The sequence below is a fragment of the Eretmochelys imbricata genome, chromosome 10 (genome assembly GCF_965152235.1).
Source record: "Eretmochelys imbricata isolate rEreImb1 chromosome 10, rEreImb1.hap1, whole genome shotgun sequence".
Taxonomy (NCBI): Eukaryota; Metazoa; Chordata; order Testudines; family Cheloniidae; genus Eretmochelys; species Eretmochelys imbricata.
The window spans coordinates 13131082-13155523 of record NC_135581.1 but is presented as its reverse complement, the minus strand read 5'-3'; the positions used below and the strand labels follow the sequence as shown (position 1 = coordinate 13155523).

The window sequence follows — 24442 nt, the reverse complement described above, 5'->3', positions numbered from 1 at the left end:
CATATTGAGGATGATTTTGTGATTGAGGCACAGGACTTAAATTACATGAGATGGGGAATTAATTCCAGGCTCTGCCACAGCCTCCATGTCATGTCCGGTGCCTCACTTCCCTAGATACAAAATGCTGACAATGTTATCTATGTAACTTACAGGAGAATTGTGAGGAAAAATTAAATACGGTTTGTCAGGCACTTAGGGATTAGATTGATAAATTCCACAGTAAACCAATAAAGAAAGGACATATAATCATGCAGAGCATAAACTGTGGGGGGTTGTTGAGAGTACACCACATGCCATTGCAATAACGTAAGGATTAGCAGCAAATGTATGGAACACCAAAATTTATCAGAGAGTGGTTGAAAGGGAATGTTACGTCCTTCATGTTTTCCATACTAGAAGCTCTAAGGGTATGTCTACACAGCAGCTGGGAACGTGTTTCCCAGCACAGGTAGACAGAAAGCTAGCGTGCTAAAAAGAGCATGGCTACAGTGGCACAGGCAGCGGCTTGGGCTAGCCAGCCAAGTACCTACCTACGGGATCAGAAGGGTTTGTACTTGGGTGGCTAACCCAAGCTGCTGACCTTTCTGCTGCAGCCACACTGCTATTTTCAGCATGCTAGCAGAGCTAGCATGCAACTATCTACCCACATTGAGAAACACCCTAACAGCGGTTGGATAGATATACTAGTGTTTTGAGTAAATTTACAGCCTGCTTGACTGCCTGGATTTTCTGCAGTGGGAGAGGTGTGAAATAATTGCCTTCAAGCTTTCTGCTGCCTCCCCCACAGCCACACATCTATTTACTTTGCAGAGCTAGTGTGGAACTCCTCAAACCCAGCTGATAATATTATTAGGGCATACATCTATCAACACAGATTCATAAGAACATAAGAATGTCCATAGTGGGACAGAACAACGGTCCATCTAGTCCAGAATCCTGTCTTCCGACAGTGGCCAGTGCCAGGTGATTCGGAAGGAATGAACAGAAGAGGGCAATTATTGAGTGATCCATTCCCCGTCATGGAGTCCCAGCTTCTGAGCAATCAAAGGCTTAGGGATACCCAGAGCATAGGGTTTCCTCCCTGACCATCTTGGCTAATAGCCATCGAGGGACCTATCCTCCAGGAACTTATCTGATTCTTTTTTGAAACCAGTTATACTCTTGGCCTTCACAACATCCCTGGCAACGCGTTACCCAGGCTGAATGTGCATTGTGTGAAGTAACTCCTTAGGTTTGTTTTAAATCTGCTGCCTATTAAATTCCTTTAGTGACCCTGGTTCTTTTGTTATATGAAGGGGTAAATAACACTTCTTTATTCACTTTCTCCACACCATTAATGATTTCAGTACCAGTTTGCCTGGTACTGAAGTTAGGCTTACCGGCCTGTAATTGCCAGGATCGCCTCTGGAGCCTTTATTAAAAATCCATGTTACATTAGCTATCCTCCAGTCATTTGATAAAGAGGCTGATTTAAGTACTAAGTTACATACCACAGTCAGTAGTGCTGCAGTTTCATATTTTTAAATGCTACTGTGGCAGGTTTCTTTGTTATCCCCCAACCCCCAAGGATGTTAAACTGAATTACATTATGGTTACTATTATCAAGAGATTCAGCTATATTTACCTCTTCGACCAGATCCTGTGTGCCACTTAGGACTAAATCAGGCACTGACTCTCCCCTTGAGGATTCCAGGACTAGTTGCTCTAAGTAGCAGTCACTGATGGTGACTAGAAATTTTCTCTCTACATGCCATCCTGAGGTGATATGTACCCAATCAGTACAGGGATAGTTATCTAGTCTTCTGTTTGTGTAGCCTCTCTAATCTCCCTGAGCGTTTCACCATCACTGTCATTCTCCTGGTCAGGTGGTCGGCTGTACATTCCAACTGCTATACTCTTACTATTCAAGCACAGCATTTTTATCCATATACTATGCTACAGTTCGATTCATTTAAGATTTTTACTATATTTGAGTCCCTGCATTAAAAATTTTTCTGACCAAATGGCCTGAAAACTTTGCATAACAGACTACCATAAGAGAGATGTGGGCATCAGGATTATCTTACTGCAGGTTAAAGGATCACATGCATCCAACAAAGAAGCCTTGTTTGAACCTCAGGATCAGTTTAGTAGTATATTAGTGCACTCTGACAGTGAATTCACAAAGCAGCATTGGTTTCAGTCTTTAAAAATTCTGCTCATCTTAGAAGTAATAACTATTAGCAAATAATATATAGAGGCTAAGCCAATTGTCCAAGATCACACAGCGGATCAACTGCAGAGATGGCAATAGACCCCAATAGCCTTAGACTCCTGGTCCCATTCTATAACCACTAGAGACCATGCTCCTCCACTGAATCACCCGATCCTGTGAGGTGTTGCTTAGCACCTCTTGTAAGGTGTTACGGATCCTCAACTCTCTTTGAAATCAGTTGGTGACACCTGCCAAGCTCTCTTTGAAATCAGTTGGCAACACCTGCCAAGCTCTGTGCACCTTGTAGGATAGAACTGAAGTAGGAAAAATAGATTTTGCAATAATGTCTGTCAGAGAAAGAAGCATGGCTCTAAGTGTTAGTTTGTGTCCCCTCCAACCGTATAAAAGAGCGTGGATAGTGAGTCCTTTGGATTAAACCCACGCTTACGGAGAACTCTTTCCTACCTTAGTCTGAATTCACAGCTGACAACGTGTTCTCCTTTTTCAAAAACACACCTGAAGAGATAGCAAATGAAAAGACAAGGCCGATGTTTGTACGTTTTAAAAACTACTACCAGAAAAGAAGCTCCCAGAAGCAATTTACAAGACAGAACTGACACCTAAAGTACTCATTTTAATCTTGCTAATTTTCCAGTTTAAAAATATTCAAGGATACACCACAAGCCTCTAACTACACAAAAATAGCATCTCGTGTTTCCATTTTTATTCTCCTGAGGTGGACCACATGTTCATGAGTTCAAGCAGGCACTGTGAGTTTATTGATTAAGGAAAGGAAAGTTTTAAACAGCTTGTTGTTTTGGTAAGATCTCACTAACGTGGAGAGTTTCCCTGGAATCTTTTTTAGCACGGTGCATTGCTAGGATTAAAACAGAAAACAATTAGGTCTTATCTACACAGGAAAGTTTTGCTAGTTATACTAATATATCTATTCGGGTATAATTATAGCAGTGTAACAAACCTGTCTCCTCCCTACCCCCCCCCCCCCCCACAAATCCGGACACCCTTAACTCTAGTGTGAATGCCTTGCTACAATTTAGCTTAAACACCTTACAAAGTGACAAACTAAACTGAAAAAAGACACTTGTAGACTGGAATAGAAGTACCCACATGAGGAGTGATACTAGTTTAAATGCACACCAGTTTAAATTTACATCTTAGGGCAGATGGGGGAGAAAGGGAGAGAAAGGGGGAAAAAGGGAGAACAGGGAGGAAGAGGAAAAGAAAAAAATTGTAGATAAGGCCTCAGTTGTAATTTTAATTTGTTTCTGGCATCATTTTTTTGATAAGTGTGAAAAAATGAGACCCATATAGGTTGAGAATATCTTCTTCAAAATGTCACTGAGCGCAAAAGCAGCAGGATAAATCTACTCGGTCAGTAATCAAGAGGATGCAATTTATTAAGGCAATAAGTTGTAACTTCTGCAGTTTGCTGCTCTATATCTAATCTTCCTTGTCTCATAGTCTCCTTGGTCTTATGCTTTGGATATTCAAAAGGGGAGTTAGCTGCAAGTATGATTTCCTTGGCTATAGTCAACAGATGGAGCTGCTACCAGTACCAAGGCCAGATCCTGGCCAACTGCAAACATACATCAGTATTATCACTGGTTTTTCAATAGTCTGATGCAGGCTGATATTATTTACAGTTTTCAGAGTAACAGCCGTGTTAGTCTGTATTCGCAAAAAGAAAAGGAGTACTTGTGGCACCTTAGAGACTAACCATTTGAGCATGAGCTTTCGTGAGCTACAGCTCACTTCATCGGATGCATACCGTGGAAACTGCAGCAGACTTTATATATATACAGAGAATATGAAACAATACCTCCTCCCACCCCACTGTCCTGCTGGTAATAGCTTATCTAAAGTGATCATCAGGTTAGGCCATTTCCAGCACAAATCCAGGTTTTCTCACCCTCACCTTTCAGTGAAATCTTACACCTTACAGTGAAATCTAAAGCTACCTTCTTGTTTTCATGAGCAACAATACTACCACAAAAGTAGCCTCCTATAAAGCTATACTGAGATTCCATGTAAGGGAACTGGACATGGTTACTCGAGAGGTTACTTGGCCAGCAGTCTGAAAGGAGTTCGGAAAACAGTAATGGAAACATTTATAGAGCCAGAACTAACTACAAATGCTCAATGCTGTCAAAAAGTTGACAGGTCCAGATGAAAATATCACAGGAGGCTGAGGTAAAAAAAACTCTTTAACCTTAGAAAGAACATCTCACATTTATCTCAGCCTCCCAATGTCATTGTGTAGGATGATTCCTTAAGCAAGTGACCACCCTCCTCCATGTGCCCAGCTTCCCTTCATTACCTCACAGTCTAGCCTCTTTGGCCATGTCTAAACTACGAACTTTGGTCGATAAAAGTTGGGCATAAAGCCACCATAGTCAGCATATCGCTCATGTGCATGTACACTTGGTTCCTTGTATCGGCACGGCACATACTCACCAGGAATACGAGTGTCGATACACAGTGTGGTGCACTATGGGTAGGTACTCCTTTATGCAGCTTGCCATCTTCCGGCACACTGTCTTTTGGCAACTTATGGCAATGCATGGTGGGGCAGAAATGAGTCACACAGTGGTGACTGTGAGCAAGAGGTCAAGTTCCCAGGATGCAACTTACTTCATCCCATAATGCAATAATTTTCCGGCCTTTTTTTAAAATCCCCAAAACCTGTGCGGCACTTCTCACTGTCCATCATCTCTGACAGAAGCATGGAGCCCATACAGCTCTGCAGGATTGTCATGAGCATTGAAAACACAGGATGAATGAGCCTCTGATATTCGCATAGGAAGTACCACAGGAAGGGGGCACATAACAATTTGTAGAGAAGATTGCTCTCTGACATAGGCAAAAACAATTCAAGGCTGTTGGTGGCCTTCACAGAGCAGTTGCAGATGGTGGAATGCCACTTGATGGATCACAAGGCATGTGTCGCTGACATCAGTGTTGGCTGGTCAGGAAAAATGCACGACACTTGCATCTTTTTACTCCTCGGAGAATTGTACGCCAAAAAAATAAAAATTTTGGCATATTTTATTTGTCAAAATAATGCAATATAATCATGAAAGTTTCAATTATTTGGGTAATTTATTTAACCTACAATACAGAAAAAAAATCACAACTATTCAGCATTTCCTAAACTCATGAAAGTTAAGTTACAAATACTTGGTAACCAATACCCTGTATTCCACTTATAATCCTGGGTTTTCATTTAAACTACATTACAGAACACCAAACAGCAAAATAAAGTAGAATGTCATTTTAAGTTGCTCTTACATTTTTGCTAATCATTGTCCTGCATTTTAGTATAAATCCAGTATTTTCATTTAAATTACAGTACAGAAAACAAAGAGCCTTCAAGTTTTTCTCACTTAGTGATTTCCTTCTGGCAGAAAGGATCAAATTGTTCAAGTGAAAAACTTCTCTCCATTCAGAATTTGAGACAGCATTTATGCAATTCAAGGCTAGTTTGATGACATTTTGAATTCTCTCTTTCAATAAAAGCCAAAACACTTGGAGATCTACAAAAATAGGTTTACTTTGAATAGCCTCAAACACAATCTTTTCCCGGTACAGTTTTAGCTCCTGTTCAGGTACCTCAGAAAAACCAGGTATTGCTTGAAAATATCTCAGTGTTCTGGCAGGATATTAAACACGATGAATATCAAATAACCTACAAGCCTTCAGAAAATTCAGATCTGGCTGTTGAAATTACAAATATTTGTCAACCTTTTCCACGGGCTGTACCTCCCAAAACAGCCTGGCGTGGCCCCACCCACGCTCTGCCCCCAAACCCTTCCTGCTGCTGTTCCCTTCTGTGGTTGAGAGGCTAGGACAGGGAGGATGAGGGCCATGGTATGCAAAAGACCCCACCGTGCCCATCTCCTGGGGCTGGGCCCTCGCTATGCTCCGGCAGTGGTGCCCACCCCAGGCTGGGACCTCGCTGCGCTCTGGCCTCGCCGTCTGCTTGCCTGCCCAGCACTGGGGCTCGGGGCACGTGGGGGCGTGTGTTTTCCAGACTCCAGCATGGGAGAGTGAACAGAAGGGATGGAGCCTTGGGCAGAGCTGGAGGGACCAGGGGCTAGCCTACCTCAAGGGCATGTTCACCCGTTGCCCATGAGCTTTTCAGAAGCTTCATGGAATGCCTCTTTAAAGAGATCTAGGCAGGGCAAGTCTTTCAACAGGAGATAAAGTTTTCTGCCTCCCTAAATTTGAAAAACTCTGAGGTGGCTTCTGAAGGGAACTCTTGATGTGAACTGAAATATATCTGGAGTTCTTCCAGAAGGTCAAATGCTTTAGCAGTGCAAGGCTTCCCACTCTCAAATGCAAGATATAAGCTGAGAATTTTTTCAGATTTCTATGCTGGAAAAGTGATCTGTACTTTCAACAATGCACACTTAGTTGGGGCATTTAGCATTTTCTAAATTGGGGTCGACAACCTTTCAGAAGTGGTGTGCTGAGTCTTCATTTATTTACTCTAATTTAAGGTTTTGCGTGCCAGTAATACATTTTAACATTTTTAGAAGGTCTCTTTCCAGAAGTCTAGAATATATAACTAAACTATTGTTGTATGTAAAGTAAATAAAGTTTTTAAAATGTTTAAGAAGCTTCATTTAAAATTAAATTAAAATGCAGAGCCCCCCAGACTGGTGGCCAGGACCCGGGCAGTGTGAGTGCCATTGAAAATCAGCTCGCATGCCATAGGTTGCCTACCCCTGTTCTAAATGGTTTGCACAGAAACTGAGGAGTTGCTGTAGCACTCTTCATTAACGAACCCTGCAGAGCTGAAAGTTCTTAGAGTGATACTAAACAGCATGGAATCAGCTGTTCCAGCATGTTCCACCTGGGCTAGGACTCATGGATGCTTTGGCATATGGAGACTCCTCTTGTAGTTCTGGTTCATGAAACAGAGGTACCTCCCTTTCCCACTACCAGAGTTATAGAACATGTTTTTGAAGCACCTTACAAATGTATCAACCAGCTGAAAAGGCTTTCTAAATGATTTACCAGTTAACAATATGTGCCAAACAGGTGACATGCACAGAATTTGGAAACACTGTAGAAAACAGAATCTAATGCCTTTTTCACCGAACTAGCATTGTCAGTATCAATTACTACAACATTTTCATAATCAATTTGTTATTCATTTACTGTTTTGACTACAGACTCTGAAATAGTTGAATCATTAATAGCATCTAAAAACACTATCTACCACAAAAGTTAACATGCCCACTGCAATCAGGTTCTAATTAACTGATCTTGCCTCATCATCATCACAACATTCATCAAAGATAACAGCGATTTTCTTGCCTTTAAGCTTCAGTTCTAAGTTTTCCTTTTCTTTGGAGGTACACATCAGGTAAGTATGTCTCAGTCAGTTGTATCCTATCAGGAATGGCACCACCATTCCAGATCCTGCTGTCAAGAAATTCTCTCACAAGTGGGTGATCAGTCTTTGACAAAGGGATGTTGGCATCTGCTACTATCTTCTCACCCATATTGTACAAATCTGAAGGTAAAAGTTAGGTAAATCTTGAGTGAGCACAAATGTTTACTATCCTGTAACATCTTTCATCTTGTATTAATACATGTATTCATATTATATTTAGTTCTGAACTTCTAGATTTTAATTTAGATTTATAGTGAACGATCATGATTACACACACACACACTCTAACTTTAATATTTAGTTATTTGGCTTATGCCTCTATATCCAAGGAGACTCGCACTCAATCACAAAAATGCATTATTAAATTATAATCAACTGTAAAACATCACGTGAAAGTGCAAAAGTTACAGAATACATTCTACACTATCATCATCAACAGAAAACTGACCATAGTGATCACTTAAAAAAAAAAAAAAAAGTTTAAAAACAGAGCTATCTATTCAAGATCCCAGAGCAAGTGAAGAGACCCCATCGCTATAGCTCTTCTAAGCTACTTATCTTATTTTTCTGTATTATAACATTTTCTTATATTTCCACTCACCTCCACACATTCTTTCTCCACCTGTGTTTTGTTTTTCAGTGTACTTGTAATGATTTTCTGATGTTTGTTTCCGCCTTCCTCTTGAGGCACCTTCCTCTTCCACCTTCCATCTGTTTGTGTTTTTTTGATGCAAAATGATCCACAATTACAGACCATCGGTCATGATTGAGAACAACATTGCAGGATGTGCCAAATAATTTGTCCCCATCCACATGCAGTTTTGTAGGAAATTCTCGAGCATGAGAAGCTGGTGTAGCTGTTTTTGATGCATTATGTGAAGACATAATGCATCAAAAAAAATCAGAAAACCTGGATTTGTGCTGGAAATGGCCCAACTTGATGATCACTTTAGATAAGCTATTACCAGCAGGACAGTGGGGTGGGAGGAGATATTGTTTCACGATCTCTGTGTGTATATAATGTCTGCTGCAGTTTCCACGGTATGCATCCGATGAAGTGAGCTGTAGCTCACGAAAGCTCATGCTCAAATAAATTGGTTAGTCTCTAAGGTGCCACAAGTACTCCTTTTCTTTTTGCGAATACAGACTAACACGGCTGTTACTCTGAAATATGTGAAGGCTGTTCACATTGGACAAAAGAGCAAATATCCCTTTTCCCTTTGGTAGCTACATCAGGACATGGCTGGCTACTTTGGGAAGTGCTTGGTTCTGACTGTCCTGACATTTTATTGACTGCTTGATGAATGTTTTATTTGCTTTCAAAGTCTTTTTTTTTTTTAAATGGGTAATTAAAATAGATCCTGAGCTGTAATCTAACCCCACTATACCACTGTGGCATGGGACAAAAGCGAGGAAGCACGCAGATTTTCCTATCTGAGGATTTCCTTACTGTTATTTACAATAAGGCTTGTTTACACCACTCTGGCAATGTAAAGGAGCCTTAAAACTTGTATATGTGTTTTGTGCTCCTGGGGGAATTGACTAAGAGCATGGCTACACTGGAAACTTCAAAGCGCTCCCACGGCAGCACTCTGGAGTACGAGTGTGGTCGCGAGAGAGCTCGCCAGCGCTCCTGGTAATCCACCTCCATGAGCTTTAAAGCGCTCAGACTTGCTGCGCTCAGGGGGGTGATTTTTCACACGCCTGAGCCAGCAAGTTAGAGCGCTATAAAATGTAAGGGTAGACAAGCCCTAAGAATGGGAACAATGCACTAACAGTAGGAACATTAACAACTCTGCAGGCAGACTACTACATTTTCTGCTCTGCCTGAGGTGATAGAGCCTGCATCATGCCTACTTCCAAACAACCCAAAGCCCACCACATTAGCCAGCTGAGAGGGAGTCGCTCTTGCTCATATGCATGCACACTCACACACCCCTGGCAGTGACTCACATCTCCCCATGTATGCATGCCCAAACCTCCCCCTCCCCCCTGCATGCTGATTTATGTCTCTGCCGGCTACTCTGGGTGCTTGAACAGACGTACACGGGCTGCTGGGGAAGGGACGTGTGTCCCCCGCAGATTTCTTTGTTTCCTCATTTTTCTGCAGGGAAACAAAGAAATCTGCGTGGAACATGAATTCTGCATGCATACAGTGGTAAAGAATTCCCCCAGGAGTAATCTTTAAAAACACAGAACTGTTCAGAAAGCTCCAAGGAGGGACATTCTTTCCTGACCAGCAGATTACCATTGGAATTTTGAAATGCCAACAGTGATCCTAGGGAATCCAGACTATCCCTTGCTCCCCAGACTCATGAAGCTGTACGACAGCCACCTCACCAGGTCCAAGGAAAGATTCAACTACCAGCTCAGCAGGTGCAAAATGACAGTTGAATGTGATTTTGTTAGATTGAACGGACACTGGTGGTGTTTACTCACAAGATTAGATCTTAGTGAGAAAAATATCCCAGTGATAATAACTGCCTGCTTTGTCTTGCATAATACCTGTGAGGCAAAGGGGGAAAAGCTGCCACTGGGGTGGAGGGCAGAGGTGGAGCAGCTGTCTGCTAGGTTTGAACAGCCAGACACAAGTGCTATTAGAAGAGCTCAATGCAGAGCTATGCAGCTGAGGGAGGTCTTGAAAGAGCAATTTAACAGTCAGCCATAGTACTGTAGCGTGGTGGACTGGGCTCAGTGTGTGTGTGTGTGGGGGGAGAGCTGGGGAAGTGCGTCTTGTTGGGATGTGGGGTCAGGGTGCAGCTGGTTGGGGCTCAGTGGGGTGTAGGGGGGCTCCTGATGCAGGGGGTGAGGCTTGGTGCGGGGAGGAGGTTCCACGTGTGTGGGTGGGTGAAGGGGTCAATGTACAGGGAGTTGCGGCCCCTGTCCACCCAGCCCCTGTGCATCTGGAACCCCCTGCACCCACCCACCCCTGACCTGGAACACCATCCCCGCCCCTCCCCTCAAGCCTCATCCCCTCCCACGGTGCAGAGCTTCCTGCAGCCAGGGGAAGTTTCTGGGGATTGACCTGACCCAACCCTGGCTGCTCCATGCAGGGGAGGGGGATGGGGAGCACCATCCTCCCCCAGCCCCACAGCTGGGACTAATGTCCCTGGGCAGCCAGGGCATCCCCAGACCTCTCCCCCCCAGTGATTTACCTCTCCCCCGGCTTCCCAACAGATGCATCTGAGCTGCTGAGCTGCCAGAGAGTAGTGAGTGAGTACTGATGCAGCTTCTTTTTGCTTCCCCACAGAAACCATTTTCTGCAAGAAAGCAAAGGAAATCTGCGGGGGAGGGGGAAGCGGGGGGTTTTCTGCTGCACTGCAGTTGCGCAGAATTTCCCCAGGAGTAATGCTAAAACCACTGCTGACTGGTGTGGGAAACTGACCTACCATGGAGGAAAAAATAAGACTGCCAGGTCTAGAAAATTTTGGGAGAGGATTGCAGGGTACTTCCACGAAAGTTTCTAAGGAGGATTCAAGGAACATCTCTGTGCACATAAAGTGCTCTGCCTCCCCAACTAACTCTACAACGGAAGGAAAAACAGATAACCCTACTTCTGTCTGTTGCGTCTTCTAGTACGACTAAATTAATAAAAAGTCACTATATGTGTACTGTTACACTGGGGTCGGGCACCATCTCTATATTTAAATATTATAATGGCAAATGCATTCACACGCTTACGCAAGGTTCAATCCCCTGCATCGTGCTCAGCGACCAGGACTGACCACACTGCAGTGGAGTCTTAAATAAATCCTCACTGGTGGCATAGCTGGACACCCAGTCGCATGACCCCCATCCTCCTCCTCCTGTTCCTCCTTCTCCTGACAGTTCACAACAGCCTTCACACAGGTGTGCACTGTGGGGTCTCTGCCAAGTATGGCATGCATCTCAGCTGTAAAAGCGCCTGGTCTGTGGCTTGGTACCAGATCAACAATTGGCCTTCCTGACCTTCTGGTATGCCTGCAGCAGTTCCTTTGCTTTCACATGGCACTGCTGCTGATCCCTGTCACACTCCTTTGCCTGCATCCCCCAGGCAATCTGCTCGTAGATTTCCACATTTCCATGATTGCTCCGTAGGTTAGCTTGCAGAGTATCTTCTTTTCTCAGGCCCAAGAGATCCAATACCCGCTTTCTACTTCAAGCAGGAGCACAACTGGATCATATAGCTGCCATGGTCAGTTGGGCAGCTGCACACAAGGCCAGAGCTGATAGGTGTGCTTGTCAAGCTGCACAATCAGGAAAAGGCATTTCAAAAATACAAAGGATTTATAAAGTGAGAGAGGGTGGCTTCCAGTCTCAGTGACCCCGGGCAGTGGAGTTCACAATCGTAACCAGAGCAGTTAGCGTCAAGCATTGTGGGACAGTTGCTGGAGGATTGTTAAGATCAATATAGGCCATGTAGTGTCTATACTCTCACTGCATCAACCACAGTATGTTGACCACGGCTCAATGCCACCCAGGGAGAGGGTGCTACTGCGCAGCTGTAATGGAGCACTTACATCGGCTGGAGACAAATTATAGCATAGACACACGCACAACTAGGTTGACACAAGGTGACTTACATCAACCTAACTTTGTAGTGTGGACAAGGTCTTTCATTCATATTCCTAAAGAGCTACCATACCGGGATAGCAGCGTTTACAGAAAAAAACATCCTATTTGAAGGTCCAAAATTTGACCTACTTTGACCCCTTCCTTCACTCATGGGTTTTCTTCAGTATGTTCAAGGGGAGAAGGATTGGGGAAACTAGTATTTCGTGGTCAGTGGGGTCGTTCCCTGGCAGAAAGAAAGGGAACGAAAGCAGCAAGAAAGAGACAGGGACAAAGGCAGCAAGTCACGCGGTCCTATGCTGCAGCATGCTGACTGGCATGCAGTTAACAGTTGAGAGAAGTTGCACCTGACTGCACGTCAACATAAGGTAGTTGTTGCAGAGCCAAGGGAGTAGCACTGCACCATCTGATTTTGTAAGGAACAATTTCTGGATTTTCTCTATCTGGGTTTTTTTATGCTTTACAGTCTCCCATGAGAAAACAGAAGTCATCACTGTTAACTCATGAACTTTGTTCTCCAGCTGCACAGGAAATGGAAGTTAAACTTTGTTACCAAAATTGTGCTGACACAATCCAAGACTGTCCTCTTCTTTCTTTTGAGCAGGGAATAGTATTGAAATTCACACGAACCCTGAACTTGTCATCTCCACCACTCAAAATAAAGTTTGTAAGATCTAATTTGAGGACACCCAGCCTGATCAGTGTTGTTTAAAAGAAATGCTTTCAGGAAGTCCAAAATTTGGAAGGGAAGGATGTATGACTAATACACTCAGGGAGTGTACTTTCCCCCGCCTACAGTTTCATTGTCCTCTGTATGTCCTTCTCCATCCCCCACTAGGACCAAGATCTTAGGTAAAAATGCCAAATGCAGTTAAGTGAATTAGGAGCCTAAGTTCCACTGAAAATCACTTTTTAAAAGGGGACTTAGGTTTCTAAGTCATTTCAGAGCTTTTGATAATGTTACCTAAGATCTTTTGTCCACCAGCCTCTTCCTGTAGCTTGTGCTGTGGAGTTGAAAATTTGGAGCATGCAAGATGATGTGATATAGATGTCCTCTTAGCCCAGCAGGCTCTTGTCCCACTGCCTATTCATCTGTACCACAGAGGTCTTCTGTTTGCAGAAACTATTTCTGCAGTGGTACTTTTCCTAGTCATACAGTGAGAACTCCCAACAGCAAAACAGTCTAGGAGAGAACAAGTACTGCTTTTTAAGGGAACAAACACCACTAAAGAATCAATCATTTCTATGTCACAAGATTATAATACACACACACAAATCAAAATCACATATACCTTTTGGAATAGAAATAATATTAAAACTCAGACTAATTGGGGAGTGATTAGAAGTATGAGAAATGTGAGGGGGGTGGGGGAAGAAAAGAAAAAAGATGAGAGTCACAGAATTAGGAGGATTTGCTTTATCTATAAAGAACATTAATAAAAATCTACCTCTGTAATATACGTAAGTTAAGGTTATAATTTTCTATAGGGGGGGTCTGTCAATTAAAAAATGCCTTCATATTAAGAGTTTACATCACCAGATCCCTTTGTGTAAAAAAGTCTTATGTACAGTTGGAGGTACGTTATTCTCGTCATTAACGTGTGCTCTATGGAACCTTCAGATAAGGGAAAAAACCCAGTGTGCTGTCATATCACTTTCTGATTCATTGTCTACAGACGCTGCTTGAACAGATCAGCTTTACATACAATTGAATGAAGTGAAGAAACTTACATTAAAACTATGACTTAGTGCAAAATTAAAATGCTTGTACGCCAAGAAAGTGGAAGAAAAAGCGCAGAAAATAGCATGCTATATTTTTAAACTATAGATATGCTAAACCATTTTTCAATGCTAGCACCACACTTGATCAGTAGAAGTTTGAAACTTGTAATTTGCTAATTACAAACAATTAAAATATTTGAGTTTATTATCTACAGCAAGGAGCTGTTTCAAAATTATATATTCATCCTTTGTAACTAAATTACCTACCCAATGAGAAACAAGTCCATATTTTCCAAAGCAGCTGACTTACCAGTACAAAGTGCATAGAAACTACCTTTTTGACAGTGAATAAATCATGCTTTTAGGTGGTCTATAAAATTTATACACATATTTATTGCGTTCAGTTTCTCTTGAACAAACAACTATTTTCCTACACAGTCTCCTATTTGCTTAAAAGAAAAAAAAAACATTTGCATGGTAGCAGAATTATTAGAACAACATGAGATAGACCCATTAAAGTTAACAGCATGTCAGCATTATCTCTAAAAACCCCTATCTTCAGGAATTTATAACAACTGTAAAACACATGCTCCTGTCTGAAACTTGGAGCATAATGTATCTGTGAATGTAATCTAAAATTTAAGGGAGATAAATTAAATTTTGCCAGTCTTTAGAGCATAACAAGGTCTAGGCCTCTGTAGTATTTAAGATAAAATGACTATATTATTAATGGATGACAATCTAATACTACAAAAAGACATTTCTTTCTGAGTAGTTCTCAAACAGTAATTCCCCATAATTTTAAATGGCCTCTTCAGCATGGACTGCAATTATGAAAAAAGCTAATCATAACAGAAGAAATCTAAAACTTAAAAATAAAGGAAATTATATGTTTTTTTCCTCCATGTTTTGTGTATCTTTGCATCTCCCAGCACACAGCCTGAGTACAACAGACTGTGCTCCAAGGCAGTCAGCAGGGGCCAAGAGACATGGAATCTTCATCTTGACCACAGCACTGTAATGAAGCCACTTGTGACTACATCTCTAGTCTACAGGCTGCAGTTGCCTTGCATATGGTATGCATCACCTTTTGGCAAGATGGTGAGGGAGAGTGGCTCCACACAGCAACAGATCCAACATCTTCTCTAGCACCCTACAGATCCCCGGTCTAAGGCATACGGGGCTGTAGGATCACTGAATCCTTCCCATCCTCTGCACAGCAGAACTGCACTAGTTTCACATCCTCAAAGACTAACAGGGAGGAAGGAAAGTAAAGGGGACAGGAGAGCATAGATAAGAGTAGAGCAGTCAGGATTGGTCTTGCTACAAATATGAAACTACATAAGCTACCTGGAAATTACTAACATGAAATTGGTAATGTTTATAAAATATAAAAAGGTGACTACCTTATATTGAAAAAATAGGTTTGAAGAACAAGAGCTCAGGAATATGTGGCTATAAATAATCTAAAAACATGTGAATGAAGGACCATTTAAACTGTATTTTTAAAGATGTGTTTTACTTTCATTTTAGGTTGCCATTTCAATCTTCATAAAAAAGGAAATAGCTTTACACAGAAGGATGATTTCTCACAACATGACATGGATAAGATATCCAAGCCGGAGCTTTGACCCATCCATCGAAATAGAAGACCTCATAGTTTCTCAAAATGTCATATCAAGATTTATGCACTGCTACATTGCCTTCTTTGTACCAACAGGTTTAACAGCCGGCATATTTATCCTGACCATCTTCATAAAGAACTATTTGCGGCATAGTGTCTTGGAAAAATTAGACATATTTCTTTTTTATTTCACCATCAGCAATATTGTAATGATATTTTTTTCATTTACTGTCATAACTAGACCTGACTATTTAATGGCAACCCACTTAGGGTGTGGAGCGCTGTCGTTTTTTTTCAATGTGAGTTATTTCAATTCTCAATATCTTCTGATTTTGATGCTTCTTGCTTTTTTACTCAATAGATTCCCACCAAGGACTGTTTTGATGACCAAAGCAACTCAAAGTCCAATGTTATGTGTTGGATTTGTATTAACATGTGCCTTCTGCATATCACTGGTAGTGGTGGCATTGCTAGGCACAGATAACTACCACAAAGAAACAGACTGCCAGTTAGATCCATTATTCGCATGGCCTGAATATGAGATTATTAAATTCAGCTTTGGGTTTGGAATTCCATTGTTTTTCCAGATGCTCTGTTTTATTCTATTTTTTGTTAAAGCAGCACAACCAGAAGCTCCACCCCTAAGAGAGAATATTCGAACTTATCTGGCTGTGCTGACTATAACCATAACAATGTTTGTATGCCGTCTGTTTTACAACATCATGATTCTCTCCAGGACCACATTAAAGATACACAAAAACATTGGAACTCCCAAGAATGAGCTAATGATGAATATTGCAGAGATAGTCTTGTTTAGTGAGAACTGCATTAGTTTGATATTCATACTTTGTCTTCATAAACCATGCCAGGCTGGAATACTGAAAATCCTAATGAATCTCACAAAAGTCTGCAGAAAAGATACCACCAACAATCGTCCTGAAATACCAGTAACAGAGATACGTGGTGAAAATGGGTCTCACTGACTTCCCTTCCCCCACAAAGTATTGAAACTTTTTCACTTGTTTTATCAAGAACTGTCCATCTGTTTTGGCCCAACACTAGACCTACCTTACAAATATCTGAAGACAAATGTTGTTTGGGACCTACCGTCAAGGTTTTTAAAATGAAAAGAACTGGTTTATGTTGGAATTTCTCTAAACCAAAACAAAAAGTCTAACGTCTGCCAGAACAGCATGCTTTCTTGATGACTTCAATGCACAAGCACGGAACTAAACAAAAGCACAGCAAAAGCATCTTTACCAAAGACAAAATCAGGAGGGAAAGACATTCCGGTTTCACAATGGTATTTCCATGCAACTGGAATTTAGTGTACTGGAGACTGACAATATTTATCTATTACACAAATAATGGCTAATTCGAAGGGCCATAGCAGTAAAATATGGCCCAAGAGTGAAAAATGTCTTGAAATTGTGATATTGGCAGAACTGCGATATATTGTACAGTATTCCATAATTTAAAAAAATACTGTGTGAACCTGAGAACATTCTCTCCCCTCCCTCCACCCTCCCGCTTGGAGCCCGTCAGGGGATTTTTTGCCTTCATTCCCCTTGTGGACATAGCAGTCTTTTGAGAGAGATGGATCCATTTAGCTCCATCTAGATTATAAAGGAGGTGAGAGTGTCTCTTTGAGCAAGAGGGAAATAAAGGCCTAGGGTAGTGAAGGCCCTGGAGGTGAAGCCTCTAGGAAGAGTGAATCTTAGCATAAGGTGTTTAAAAAAACAAAACAATTATAAATAAAGGTAGACCCCAAGAGGGAAGAGTTTGGACTCTAATGCGGGTTCTGTGTACTCTGCTGAGAACAGGGTAGGGACTAGCATTTGGTCCTAGAGTTGGGATACCCTAATACCCACTGCACAAAGAGGGAAAATGGAAGAAATTCTGATATGGATGGTAGAACAGCAACTACACTATCAGCCAGTTCAGAAAGCCCCCTTGCAGCATCAGCACAGGCTGAAGTCCAATAATTACCAGTTTCAGATGCAAATGAGGCTTACCTGGTTTCTTCTGAGTGGGGAGTTACTGCAGTTCAGTGGGACAAGGAATCATGAACTATACATTTAATCTCCCTTGCCCCCTTTTTTGACACGGCAGTGCAAGCTTCATACAAGGCTTTGGACAGGCATGCGGCCATAGGTTACAAGACTATAAGGACTTATTTTGGACTGACTGGGAGGTCTCATAGGAGACTTACCAGCAGAGGTTTTGAAGTGAGCTCTTTCTGTCAGGGGTGCAACCCCATACCTTTGCTCAGTATTTGATGGCTTGGGAACTCACCGGCTCAGGCGTAATACTCAGATGGTCAGGGAACAGTTGGATTTTATAACAGTGGAACAGTGCTTGGAAAGTCTGCCTGAGAGGGTGAAGGCTTGTGTGGACAGCTGGTGTCAGTGCACCCTGGTACAGGCATACAAAGAGGACTAACTGGAAGTTAAGCCACTAGAGATAACCACTGCCCTGTCCTAAAAATAAAGGAGGACATCCAGCTGGACAGATGGTAGAACTTCCGCATAGAAGAACAAGGGAGGAACCAAAAAGGATGCTTGCCCAGAATCCCGTAAAGATCCAACACCTTTGACCTATTGTCCATTTCCAGAGTGGCCAACTTGCACACATAAAAAAGTCCTGCTGTTTCTGGAGCGTGACTACATGGAGATATGTGGTCCCACTAAAGCCACAAGGAGCGGGCTTCTGACAGGAACACAGTGCCAATACAACTAGAAGGGGGACAGAACAAGACTTAAGAGATTTGGGAGTGACCAAACATAAGTTAGGAGGTCTTTGTCAAGAGTGAGATACTACACTTGTGTCAGCATGTGACTCCTGGACAGAGTCCATGACTTTTGTTTCCCTATTTGGGAGTCATATGAATTGACTCTGTCCCCCTTATTACCATGGCCTTCTTGTCAGGAGGGGAGACTAAAGCATTTCCCTGGAATCCAGGGCACATACTGGGCCCTTGCTAATGGTCATGACAAGGAAAACACCAGAGGCAGTGAGGCGACTGGGTTCAGTGGCAGCAACATGAGACTGGGAATTGGGTCCTGCATGGGTTGAACAGGAGAAAATGAAGGTGAGCCCAGGGAGGGGCTGGAAGGTATGTAATAGGGTGGTGGACTAAAACCCCTTATTGGAATATATACGTCATCCTAGGATCAGGTGCTCAACGCTTCCATTAAGATTCAGGGTAATCACTGCTGGGACATGATAGCAGGAAGTTCCAAATAGGATATAAGGGGGTGGGAGTGTCTCTTTGGACTAGAAAGAACTGGGACAGAATTGTCCCTGTAGGAACAGCCAAGGGAGGGAAAGAAACTTCAGCTAAGGTTTGTATGGTTATGTTTTTTAAAGTTATCACTTTATCACTACGGGATAAAGGCTGAACCTATTTACCAAAACGGTAGTGTGCACTTTCCTTCCCTTACCAGCAACAGCTCTGTTAGCCACCCTTTCTCCTGCCAGACTCGCCTAACTTGCTGAGAAATAATCCACATTTATTTCTGGCCATATCACCAAAAATTAACCAATGGCATTAATTAAAAAAAGCCAAGAGTGGATACTACATGAAATATGTACATATGCTCCTAGGCACCCAGTTTGCTCTGGAAAAAGCCTTTGTCTTTCATTGTAATGCAAGAGATATAGGCTGCTGATTGCTGGGGTGTTTGGGTGTGAATTTTAGTGCTGATGAAATACATTGGAATGGCAGCTCTAGAGGCTAAGGACTTGCCTTCACTGCAACATTTAGCTCTAATTAGTACATGCAAGTTACTCAACTCAAACTAGCCACTGGAGCTCCAGAGTGACTTAATTATAAGCACAAAATGACTGGATTAGCAGTTGCCTGATTCAAGATGCTGCATCCCCTATTACATTCCTAAAGTCAGCAGCACTGGAGCTTCAGACCACACCTATTGATGGAATAGCTAGATCAAAAGTACCACTTAATTTAGTTTAGAGATTTTTAAATCTGGGCATGAGTTGTGTTGGAGGCAAAACGTGAGTTACACTACAAGCTAACAAGGCAGCAAGGATGAGCCCTGAAGCCCTCTATATAGTCACAGAACATATACACCTCAGACACTAACAACAAAGATTTCCCCACAATGTCCTGCCAATAAGACTAAACCTGACCTGCAACGAAAGGATAGGTGAAAGGATAGGTTTTACCCTTGATTCCTTAGTTTTAGGCACTGATTGGCCAACAATGGGGCCAATTAATGCCAATTGTGTTGGTGGGTTTTATGTGGACACATGTCCTCAGACCTGGGACATGTCTGAGAAATGAGACTGATGTACCCAGCAAAGGCTGCCAGGCTCAATTGGGATTTCCAGAAAGCACTGCTGTTTCTTTGGACGGTGGATTGGGTTAGTTTTTTAATTTCTTATTCTATTTTTATACTGATTGCAATGTGAAATGGATGATTAGTTATGGAGTTCTAATGTTGTGTGTCTTTTTTCTTGAAGTTTAAAAATCTGGGATACTAAACCCAGTTTTTTGTAACACAATTTAACAAAAATAAAATTTTTACAAAAATAATTTACCAGTGATCCAGATGGTCTCCATTTGAGAACAGATTCAATTTTTTAAAATTGCTAATAAGAGAAATGTATTCGCTTGCCAATAATTCTGGAAAAAGCTGATCCATAAAATACACACTATTAGAGGCTTTCAATACTTCCAAGAGGCATGGAAAACAGCTACCCACTCCAGCTCAGATCAAGATCATTGTTAGTAACTGGGGGAAATTACCAGAGACTGCCTGGGGTTGGGGAAAGGGTGGGGAGTGAGTCCAAAGGGAAAGGATGTCACCTAAGGGTTTTGTTTTTTTTTTAAAAAAGAAGGTAAAAGTAGTGTTTGTCAGGAGAAAGATGGGGGAGGGGGAAGATAATTTGGGGAAGAAGAGAACAATCTACATCCAAAAATAAACTATGTACTGAGCTTATGCATTTCAATTATATCAGAAAGATAAACATCCTACTTTATATTTTCTACAGATTTAACACTTTGTTAATTTCAGCAAAGTCATAGAACACTATTACTAATTCAAATTTTTCTGTATGCTGCTTTTATATTTACTTAACAGTTTTGCTCCTCTTTCCACTGGGTACAGCTTCCCTTCCATCTGGGAATGCTCCAGCCCCTGCTATCTCAGTCCTGTCCTCCAAGGCTCACCTACTGCACAGCTCCCAGTGCTGTCTCAGGGCTTGTCTTCACTATGGGGGTAGGTCGATCTAAGTTATGTTACTCCAGCTATGTGAATAACGTAGCTAGAGTCGACATAGCTTAGGTCGACTTACCCCAGTATCTTCATTGCGCTGTGTCAATGGGAGATGCTCTCCTGTCGACGTATCTTAATCTTCTTGGGGAGCTGGAGTACCAGCCTCTGCCATCAATTTAGCGGGTCTTCACTAGACCCACTAAATCAACCCCATTGCATTGACTGCAGCAGCATCGATATCCCCGTAGTGGAGACCAGCCTTCACACTTCTCTTGGCAGATTCTAGCAGCCTTCACCTCATACATCCCTGAGAAGCTCTAGCAGGCTCCTCCACAATCTGCAGCCAGCAGGAGAGGCTGCTTTGCTGGTAGCATGGAAGGTGGGTTCACTGCTTGAAGTCCTCCTTGCCCTGCTCTCACTTAGGCTCCTACTTCAATTACAAGCCCCACTCTTTCTGCACCATAATGGCGGGGATAGAGGAGTGAGGCTGCTGTTGCCAAATTATGTGGGAGTGACGGCTGCTCTTATATATTTAATCTGTAAAACTATTACTAACACATGAGAGCACATAGGAATTGCAGTCACTAAATCCTGTATGTTAAAAATAAATAAAATTATTAAATACCATTACATACTGGACTGAAAAATCAAAACACTCAATTGTTATATAGTCACAAATAAGCCCCTTGAAAAAAAATCACAATTAAGCAACTACTTCTATTCTCAGTCTCACATATCCCTATACAGAGGTACCAGTAATTATCAAGTGCATTCCTAGCAACAATAAAGTTGATGACTTACGTCAGGAAGTACCGTAAACTCCAATAATGGCATGATTGTCATTTAACCTGGGTTGTTAAGATACCCTTTACTATCGAATGTGTCTGGAATATCAGCAAAGCTAAGGAGATAGAAGGGGTACAATGTTCATCAGCCACAAAAATTTGTTTGAACCATTTTATATCCCTTTTTACCATGGCAAGGCTTAATGCTAAAATGCCACTTGATTAATCAATAACATTGACGTTATAGCTGGACAAACAAATCTACATTCATATTTGAATATGTTTTCACCTTTTTTTTTTTTTTTGAGAAAAGTTCAGAGAAACTTCAGTAGAGCATAACCCCTTCAGACTACAAAAAATTTGTAATGAATATAGAACTCATAAAATTATAATAAAACAATGCTGTGTTTGACTTTTTTCTGCTTTATGAAAAAAAGCTACTTAATGGTGAGTTTCAAAAAAATATCTTGGCCATTTAAAAAAATGTTTGTTTTCTCCAAAATGCCAAAAGAATTAGTACTTTTTACAAAATTATGTATTTTAATATAAAGCCAACTGATGTTTAGAACTTGGAAAACAAACGCCTTAAACAGAACCTTTATTTTGGTGATGCTGTCCCCTCTATAATTGATCACAACACAGGGAGGCAGCATTTTTGCTACAACGGGGCTAAGAAATGCCCATCATCCACTTACCTTCTCTGTGCAAAGCCCTTTTATTCAAGTTTTACACAAGAAAACAAATCTCTTTCCTCTGTTACTTAAAATAAAATAAAATAAAAAAGACACCAAAACAACTCAGGGAATTTTAACAATGTTTTGTAAACATGTAAAAAAGGCATCAGGCTGACTACTTCTATCCCAAGTTGAACCTGTAATCTGAACTTCTGAAAATCCTGAACACAAGGATACATGCTTAACAAGACCTTCTGCAGCCTACCTTAGGAGAGTAGCTACAGAATACTGCATAGAAGTGGAGCAATGAGAGGCATTTTACAATAAAAGTCATACCATAAATATAAAAACAGAAGTAAAACAAACAGCTCCGAACATTGTGCATATAAACTTTAGTTTTGTTCTTTCAAATGAGAAATAAGGGTTTAAAACATTTATCTGGTTTTATAATGTTCTAAGACTTTCTTTCCAGTTATGATAGAACAATTCTGACAACCAGCAGGTAGTGTTTGTGCAACTGTCAGCTAAGCTCTCTTCCCCTGGAGAGGAAATGCAAAACTCCACCTGCCGTACTGGGGTTTGGAAGCAAGACTGATTCTCCAAATCAACTGCATCATTAAGCTTATTTCATATAGGTGGTTTTAAGCAGAACAACTAAGCAGAGTCAAGTTGAGGATACATGTCCATATGGAAAATGAAATGCAAAGGATTAACAGAGAAATAGGACTCGCAAAGAGGATCGGAAAATTTTAGTCAAGTTTTCAACTCATTCATTAACTAGACTACTATTTTTCTGAAGTTCTAATATTTCTCTTTGGACTGTGAAAGTCTTTTAAACTCTTAGATAAACTGAACTATTGCTATAGATGCACAGTAAAATATGTTTCACTGCTACTCAAAATTAATATTTGAACTGGTGCTGAATGAGCATTTGAATCTACAGTTTTATCCTCTCTCAAAAACAAGGGGAGGGTAAAATGAAAGCTGTATTAAGTATCATAAAGATAGTTGATAGATATGAGGGAAAAGATTAATGTCTAGTACTGGTAAAGAAAAGGAACCAGCAAAAATGGGGTTAATTCTAGCCTAAGGAAGCCTGTTCAACACCACTTCAAATGAACACAAATTAGAAGGACCCTGGGAATCTATAAAGCCATGTTTTATTACCAAGGATCTGCAGTAAGATCTGCATTTGCTGCAAAACAATGACAGTCATTTATTTAACAGAATATGCTTTTATATGGATTTTTTGTTACTGAATTGCTCAACAGGTGACATTCATTGCAGCTTGGTATCACCTAAATAACATTAAAAGTTTTGACTGCTGGTATAGCTGAAATTAACATATCCACTAACAGTGTATCTGAATATAAACCAGCCTTATGGTGTTTGGAAGAAAATCAGATCTGAACAAATGACTGTGGATGGACACACAGGAATCAAAGGTAAATTCTAACACTTTACATAGCTACAAACAATGTAATCGTTGAAGGTATTGGTTTGGTTTTTGATGGATTTTTATGTATAGTTAGATTATCTTTACAGATCTACCTTTCTGAAACATTAATTTTTTAAAACATTAATTTTCCCTTCATTGCATCTGAAGCAGTTTATCACCTTATTCAAGAACAAAAATTGTTTCTATTACGAATATTTCAGAAAAAGGCAACAATTCAAATATATATGGCATGTTTAGATCTCTAATTGAAAAATCAGAATGACCTCTGATAAACAAAATTTCATAAAAATGCTTTTGTGTGAACAAACACTTGCATTGCAATAATGCCTCAAAATATATTCTGCTAACTACTAGCAATAGCTGGAATGATTTTTAAGTCATTAAGTCAAAAAATAAATTTCATAATAGAAGATATTTTAATTCTGTCCAGTTCTAATAGCCTGATCATTTTCTCTCCTGGGAATGTGCACCACCAGTATTTTAAATCACTAAGATTTAAAAATAATAAAAAGATAAAGCATCTATTAATTTATGTATTTACCCAAGCATATCTTTGCATGTCTTTTACAGGTATACATTTTCATTTTTATAGTACAGAATAGAATGTAATCATCTTACTACTAAAAGGTTTATTATTTTTAAAACAAAATTAGGTAAAATCAACTTTAAAAATATTCAAATTGACCATTTTCTTGCCTTTTTTTTTTAAACTTGGAAACTTTTGCCAAGATTTCAAGTTTACATATAAAATTACATTTATATAAAGTTCTT

General features: G+C 40.9%; 1 protein-coding gene across 3 annotated transcripts in view; it reads right to left on the bottom strand.

Moving 5' to 3' along the window:
• The window catches only part of CHLSN (cholesin), a 194609-nt gene that overhangs the window by 132566 nt on the left and 37601 nt on the right, over positions 1 to 24442 (bottom strand). The window lies entirely within an intron of this gene.